We start from the raw sequence: 8321 nt of genomic DNA on the forward strand, positions 1-8321 counted from the left end.
AAAAAAAAGATCTGAACATATAAATTAGACCTGAGATGCACAAAGCACACAGCACCTAATAATAGAACACATGTCTATTTGTGAGCTCATGGCACATTTATAAATATGGACCAAATGCTGGGTCACAAAACATAGCTCAAAGTCATACGGAAGACTTACTGGGCCATGGTGCAATCACGCTGGAAATCAGAACAAAAAGGTAACTAGAAAACCTCCAACTGCTTGGTCCAGGACAGACTGAAGTTTGAGGTGGAGGGGTGGTGAGTTTAGCACCGTCTTTCTCAGGGCTGCTCCCCAAATGCCCTGTTCACTCAGACTCTGTAAATAGTACCTCCAGGGAGGGGCAACGCAGGGGCCTGCCCTGTTTGCCAGTTGACATGATTGATTTTATACATGCATGTCCCTGCGTGTGCATGTGTATGTATATGTATATATATGAGACCCACTTATACATGCATATCCATGCATACATGTGTATGTGTGTATATATATACACACGAGATCCATTTGTACATACATATCCAAGCATGTTCACGTGTATGTGTATGAGACTCACTTATACATGCAGATCCATGCATACACATGTGTATGTATATTAAACCCATTTGTACATATATGTCCATGTGTATGCATGTGTATGTGTATGAGACCCACTTATATATAGCATATCCATGCATATGCATGCGTATGTAGGTATATGGGTAGTCATATGCACAGCTCACTTCATATGAATTTTTTTAAAGGAAAAGGGAGAAGAAAAAAAGAGTGGGAAGAGGGCGTGGGAAGGATGGGGTGCACGTCTGGAACAAATAGAAACCTCAGCGCTCACCACAGTTATCTCCAGGGAGCAGGCTGATGGGTCATCCTTTTCTTCTTCTCTCACTCGTGTTTTCTAAATGTTCATGGTCAGGTTCATTCTCAGTGGAAGAAACAGACACTCAAGCCGGCCTCCTCCCACAGGGTCTTCCTGAAGCCCTGCCCGTGGCCAGCACTCTTCTGCTGATGCAGTGGCTTCTTCCCGCTCCTGAGAGCTGCCCCAGCAGACAGCAATACTGGGCCTGCCAGCTAGGCACTCAGCACACTCCGTGCCGACCGCCTCCTTCCGGCCTTTCCTGAATTCTCTCCAGGAGCTGCCCTAAACGCCGACAGCCAAACCAGGTCAGAATAGGAGTTACTTGCAGTGTTGCCCGACTGATGGGCTCAATCATTGCTCATGATCAAGAGCACGGGTAATTCTCTTTATCAATAATTTATTTGCCCGGAACAGACAATACAGCAAAGGCATTTATATTGAAACAAACAAAAAAGATGTTGGATGTATCTCAAAATTCACCATGCCTTTTTTTTAAAATTAATAATTGCATTGTGTTAGAAGACTTAGAATGTGCAAGAGAGTATTAGTATAAAATGAATCTATCCTCAGACTCCTAAGTAAATTATTATAAATATTTTGGAAAGTTTATTTCCATACATTTTTTTCTTATTTCATAATTGGGGCCATACTATGTACAGTTTCCCAACTCCATATCTTTTGTGTGTGTTCAAATACACGTGACAGAACATTTGCCATCTTACCCATTTTTAACTGTACAGTCCAGCGGCACGAAGTATATTCACAATGTGCAACCATCCACTTCTAGAGTTTTTTTCATCTTCCCAGACTGAAACTCTGTACCAACTAAAGAACTTTCCATCTCCCCATGGGCAAACCCACCCCAACCCCTGGCTCCCACCATCTGCTTTCTGTCTCTATGAATCTGACTACTCTAGGTACCTCACGTAAGTGGAGTCATACAGTAATGTGCCCTTTTGTGACTGGCTTATTTCACTCAGCATCATGTCTTTAAGGTTCATCCAAGTTGTAGCCTGTGTCAGAATTTCCTTCTTTTTTAAGGCTGAGTAAAATTCCATTGAATGTGTATACACATTCTGTTTGTCCATTCAGCCATCAGTGGACACTTGGGTTGCTTCCACTTTTTGGTTGTGGTGAATAATACTGCTCCGAACATGGGGGTATCTGTCTGAGTCCTTCCTTTCATTTTTTGGAGTATACACCTACAGGGGAACTGCTGGATCACATGGTCATTCTATTTTTAATTTTTTTGAGGACTCACTTAACTTTTAAGTGTGAGCTTTTTTCAACAATATTTTTGTAACTTTTTACTTTTATAAAATTTCAAACTTCCCAAAAAGTTGCAAAAATACAACAAACTCCAGTAACAACCAGATTCACCAATTGTCCTCATTTTTGCCACATTTGCTTTATAATTTCTCTCTTTCTCTCTCTACCTGTGTGTGCATAAGTGCAAACAGGTCAGATTCTTGGAAATAGTTACCTTTTGGCAACTTGCACAAACTCATCACTAGCCCGAGCCAGCTCCTCTGCCGTCTTCCCCAAAGAGGTGAACGCGTCACCCCCCAGGTCACTCCTCCCCATGGTGATGATCAGGTGGCAAAGCCGCACCATCATCGGTGAGATGAGCCTTTCGATGGCATCGTTCTGAATGATGGGGCTGATGTCATCCAGTGGGGAAGGCTCTCTCTCTTCCAGCCTATGAATAGGAGAGTGACAGGGTCATGGCCCATGCTGAATGGCATGCCGCAGTATTTGTCTCTGAGCTGACATCCATTTAATTCTCTTACTGTGGGAAAGAAGTCTGCAGAACATTTGGGGGTTAAATAAGGGGAGCTGTCGGGATCCCTCAAGTGTAGAGTAGGTTGTGACTCAGTAGCACCAGGTGAAAAGTGGGATTCAGACACAACAGTGGTTCAGAGAAACTGGATAGAAAATGCAAACAAGCTGTACGAAATGAGACAGTTTGAGAAATGGTTTTCTGGAAACCACTAATAACACAACACTGTACACAGAGGAGGATGTATTTTGCATAACTCTCACTCTCGAGCCCCTCAGAATGAGGGTGAAGCCATGTGCTGGAGGAGCCCTGCCCCAGCCTGAGTAGGTGACTCAAAGCCAAAGTCTCCGAGATCCTAGCAGCACATCACTCGAGATTCATAAACCTCCTTCCCCAGGCAGCATGCAAAGCTGAATGACAACCCAAGGATGTCACACAGGAATTCCCAGTATCATGTCAGTGGACGAACAAAATTCCAATGCTGAAATTCTAAGATTTGTTCGATTCTGTTCTCTCATCCAAAATTTCCCTCAAACAGAAATGAAAAGAGGAACCTCGGACTTCTAGTCTGGATGAAATAGGTTCCTGCGAGTTGAGTTCCTGCCATGACATCTACAACAATCGGGTAGATGGCACACAGCGCAGAACGCATCCGAGCATTATGGAAGTGGCATCGCAACATGACCTGGAATTCCAGAAAGGAGACTCTTCCAGCGATGAGTTAGTATAAATGACGGTTTATTTTCAGGGACATTTATTAGTTCTGGGCGCAGGCTGAGGAACAGGGCCTGGGCTAGTCAGAAAAGTCTAGTTCTGGAGGAAACAAAACAAAACAAAAAAACCCTTTTATGATAAAAATAACCCCACACCTAGAGACATTACATAGTCCAACCGTTGAAAACCAAACACCAGGAAAAAAATTGTAAAGTGTCCAGAGGAAAAAGGCTTGCTACCTACAATGGAGCAGCATCAGACTGTCCACATATTTCTGTGTCGCATAGCCCAGGTCAAAACCTCAGGGGAATGCAGGGCCGGAGCCATATTCAGTCATACAAAGTTCTTTTAAAGCAATGAAGACCCTCCTGAACCCTCTAAGTGAAACAGCAAGGACTCCGGGAGGCTCGAGGCTCATCCCACGCCTCTTGGCAGGACTTCGGACAGTGCCCCTCATCTCAGAGGTAGCAAGTCTCAGGATTAAGTCTCCTGCTTCTTCCCTGTGGGGAGCCCAGCTGCAGGGGGGAGGGGGGGTTACATCCCACGGGAGGCCCTTGGCTTGATTTGAGACATGACTGCTCTGAAACAGTCACTTTCTTTCTTCGGAGGATCAATGACATTCAATAGCATCAAACAAGTCTGCTGTCCTTGAACCACCCTGTCTCCGGCACCTCTAAAGACAGCCGTGTCATCCGAGGAGAGCCCCACTCTGGCTGTTCTTATCTTGATTTCACCACATTCGAGGAAAGTTTTAGCAGTTGCTCTGCTAAATGATGAGTTTTATGTGGTGTCAGTGGGCACTAGACTTATGTAAGATACATAAATGTCTAACCACTATGCTGTACACCTGAGACTAATATAATACTGCATATCAACTGTAGTTGAAAATTTTTTAATTAAAAAATATCTGATGCTTTTATCAGCACCCCACTTACGGTAAGGACAGGGCACTCATCACTGGCTGGCTTGTGATTCCTCCAATTCCACAGTCCTGTCCTCAGTGTCTGCTCCCCGGGATCTTTCCTGCAGTCAACCTTCAGGATGAACTCCCTGAAACAGCCGACAGGGGGTCTAGGTGACACAGGTCCCCAAGAGAGAGAAGCACAACAGTGCCATGGTCTGAATGTTGTATCCCCCAAACGCATATGCTGAAACCCAACCCTTGGTGCAGCAGTAACTGAAGGTGGGACACTTGGGAGGTGCTTGGGTCGTGAGAGTGGGGCCCTTGTTATTGGGACTCCTGTCCTCATAAAGGGTCCTGAGAGCCCCCCTGGCCCTCCCGCCACATGGGGACACAGAGAGGGGAAAGCAGTGTTCAGGACCCAGAAGCTTGGCCCTCACCGACGCTGAGTCCAGCGCCTAGACCTTGGACTTTGCGGCCTCTAGAGAGATAAACTCCTGTTGTTTATTGTGTTCCATTAGAGCAGCCAGAAGGGATCAAGATGGTAGGGACCAGACAGAGACAAGCTGTGCGTCAGTCTGGCCACGGGCAGCATAAACCGTCCAGCACAGTTGCTCCCTATGAGGCCAGGGACCAGCGGTTTGTGCCCACATCTCGGTTCCCTCACGCTGCTGTAGCAGAATGCCATGGACTCGAGGCTTAAACAACAGACATTTACTTCTCCCATTCTGGAGGCGGGATGTCCAGGGCAGGGGTACCGGCAGATTCGCAGATTCGGTGTCTGGTACACGCCTCTTCCTGGTTTGTGGCCTGCCTCCATGCTGTGCCCTCATGTGGTAGAGAGATTGATCCTGTGTCTCCTCTTACAAGGGTACAGATCCCACTGGGGCCCACTCTCATGACCGATCCCCTCCAACACTGATCAGCTCCCCAAGGCTCCATCTCCACACTTTCATACTGGAGATCAGGGCTCCCACCTGCGAGTGTGGGGGATACAGGCACTAGCGTCATTCAGTTATTTGCTGCGGGCTGCCTCCCAGGTCCCTCCCCTGTGCCCAGGCACAGGTAGAGGGCATGTCTCCAGATAAGGTGGTTCCTGCATCAAGGGCCATTCTTTGGAGGGGACACACACAGACGATTGTGTGTGGAATAGTCTCACAGCAGCTGGGGATGGGTGCATGAACCTGGTGATGGGGGCAGATAGGGAGACAGAGCCAGCCTCAGGGAGGGGGCACAGTCCCCTCCTGGTGTTGGGACTGGCCCGCCAGCCACTTGGACTCAAAGTGGGGGATGATGGGTCACTTGGAAAGTCAGGGCCCTGTGCTCAGAGGAAGGGTTCTGAGCAGAAAAAGCCACCATAGCACTGCCATTTCATTTTGGGTGCCAAAGAATTTGACATAGTGTGTTTGAGATGACACATAGAGCACGCGACCCACTAGAGTAATTTTATAACTCTCTAATCATATTACTTACCCAGAACAAATCAATCAAGAATCCTTTAATTAAGCAACATCATCAATGACTTCATGTCTTAGAAGCATCGCAAACAAGAGATCTGCTCTCCAGACCAAAGACAATTAGAAGATGTCATTGGCTGAAGTGAGCACAGACCTGGGGCCACATCTTGGTTGGGTCTGTGCCCAACTCCCAAGGCAAAGGGCCACCTCCCAAGGTCAGCTTCCAACCCTACAGCTCCAGCCACCTCATCAGCCCAGTGCAAGTCCCCTTCTCATGGGCCATCAACACCCACATGTAAACCCTCTCCCGGGCCATTGACCAGCTCCCCTAACAGGGTGATTTACCACCCTGCTTTGGTACAATGCTGGCCAGTTGGTTCCTTTGGCCTTTGAAGTTCCAATGGTTGGCCTCGATTTTATATATAATACATGATATAAAATAAATATGTACTTTGTATAATGCATTGTATGCAGGTGTATGAATATATCTGCATGTAAATATACACAGCTGTACATGCCTGAAGCAGAGGAGTGGCTTCTTAAAGATGCAACTGAAGCGCCCATCTGGACATGACAGCCTGTGAGAAGACACACTCTTCTTCAAGATGGTGCACACCCCTTGAACGACAGCCATTGTGTATGGGGTGTTCCTGAAAGGCCGACTGACTACCTTGATATCAGAACCTAGTGGTGGAGACAGGAGTGCCTTTCTCGCCATCCACTGAAGGAATGTGCTTACCTTTCTTGTCCACTCTAGACTCTGTGAGGCTGGAAGCCCTGGGTCCCGAAGCATGGATAGGTACACCCACGGGACATGCAGGCAGAGTGGGGCCCACGCAGACTCCTGCACCAGCCAATGCACCTTGCTGCTGGGGACTCACAGCTGCCCACCAGGGGTCACTCTGAGCTGGCAGAGCTGTTTTCCCTAGGGCCAGTTCCTCCCCAGGGCAGACTGTAGCCAGTGACAGGTCCCCTGGCTTCCGGGATCATATCCTGTGTGTCAGACAAGGTCAGATTTGACCTGAGACCACATTCTTCCTTCCCCTCTGCCCTGCAGGCTCTTCTGGAGGGCATGTCTTCCATCACATGCCTCCCAGCCACCGGCCCTGCCATAATGCCTAGGGAAACTGAGCTAAGACCCTTCCCCAGTCTGTCTAGCCAGGGCTGAGTGCTCAAGCCTGTGGAGGGCCAAGCCTTGTGCCTGGAGCTGCAGGTAGCCGTCTTGCACCCATGATGGGGTCCTACCTGTGGACAGAGCAGCACTGAGGGATGGAGACAGTGTGGCCAAGTCCTCAAGATATTGCTTAAGCCTTTGGATTCAAGCAAAATGTTGTCCTCCAACACGTTCTTGTTTTGCTTAAGCATTTGGGTTGCACTTGGGATGCCCAACTGACACACCTGGGAACCCTCAGGCAGTGGGGACCTACCTGCCCGAATGCACAGCTGCTGGTGCTCAGCAGTCACGCTTAGAGACAGGGAGAGGAGCCACAGAATACTGGTCCACTCTCCGAATTATCACACACACACACACACACACACACACACACGTGGTTGTGTCTACTGTCATTTTTTTGACTTTAGTGGATTTTATATTCTCGTTTTTAAATGGACGACCCATACAATGTATTCATTGTGAATTCTGCCAATGGAACATTTTAACACCGAAACATATAAAATGACCCATTCCAGATAACAAAGAGTTTAACACATAAAAGGGGACGTGGTTATTCTCGCTTCTGAATATGCCAAGAATCAGCCAACACCATCTATGCCGAGGGTGTGAGTTGTAAAACCCCTGTGATCCAACTTTGATCGACAACCACAAGTGTAGCTACCCACAGAGTACCAACAGTGGGAAACGGGACATTTTTGCTTACCTTGATGGGAGGACACTTTCCTTGCTCTAAGCCAAAGAGCAGATGACGGCGTTCACTCTCGATGCAAGAAATCCAGTTTGCTGCTTCTGACCAGCAGCAAGAGTCTGTTTACAGCCACAGTGTAGTTTGAGATTGTAGCTTCTCCAGCAACTGTTAGGCGATGCTGCTGTCGACGTCACAGACAGCGCTGCCAACAACCAAACCTCATAACTTATGCATGGAGCTGTGGAGGGTCTGCCGGCTCAGTCACAGGAAGAAGAGCTACATCAGACTTAATCCTTCCAATCGTAAAAATGAGATTCAGTTGCAGGTCTTCAAAGAGTTGCCTTGTGGGGGCTGAAAGGGAGTTAGGTGGAGGACCCCTGAAGGCCAGATGAGGAATGGCTAAGCCAGGAGTCCCAACCCCTGGGCCGCAGACGGGTACCAGTTTGTGGCCTGTTAGGAACCGGGCCGCATAGCAGGAGGTGAGCAGCAGGCAAGCAAGCGAAGCTTCAGCTGTATTTGCAGCCACTTCTCAACACTAGCATCACTGCCTCAGCTCCACCTCAGATCATCAGGCGTTAGATTCTCATAGGAGAGCAAGTCACTGGTGCTAGAAAGATTGGGGACCGCTAGGTTAAGTGGTTTAACTGCCTTGGCTTCTTCCCAGTTCCTTTGTGCAGATTTTCACAAGATTTTGGTTTACAAGTGAACAGTCAGGCAACTGTCCCTTGGGAACAATAAAAAGAATGGAGGCTCA

At 47.8% G+C, this 8321-nt stretch overlaps 1 long non-coding RNA gene across 1 annotated transcript; it reads right to left on the reverse strand.

Moving 5' to 3' along the window:
- Nucleotides 1-1233: 1233 nt before the first annotated feature.
- Nucleotides 1234-8315, reverse strand: LOC105303976. Its single transcript, XR_896954.2, has 3 exons — nucleotides 7583-8315; nucleotides 4283-4397; nucleotides 1234-2552 (listed from the first exon to the last, which is right to left on the reverse strand). It is a non-coding gene; the product is annotated as an uncharacterized LOC105303976 (long non-coding RNA).
- Between the last annotated feature and the right edge of the window lie 6 nt (nucleotides 8316-8321).

The sequence above is a fragment of the Pteropus vampyrus genome, unplaced genomic scaffold (assembly GCF_000151845.1).
Source record: "Pteropus vampyrus isolate Shadow unplaced genomic scaffold, Pvam_2.0 Scaffold323, whole genome shotgun sequence".
Lineage (NCBI taxonomy): Eukaryota > Metazoa > Chordata > Mammalia > Chiroptera > Pteropodidae > Pteropus > Pteropus vampyrus.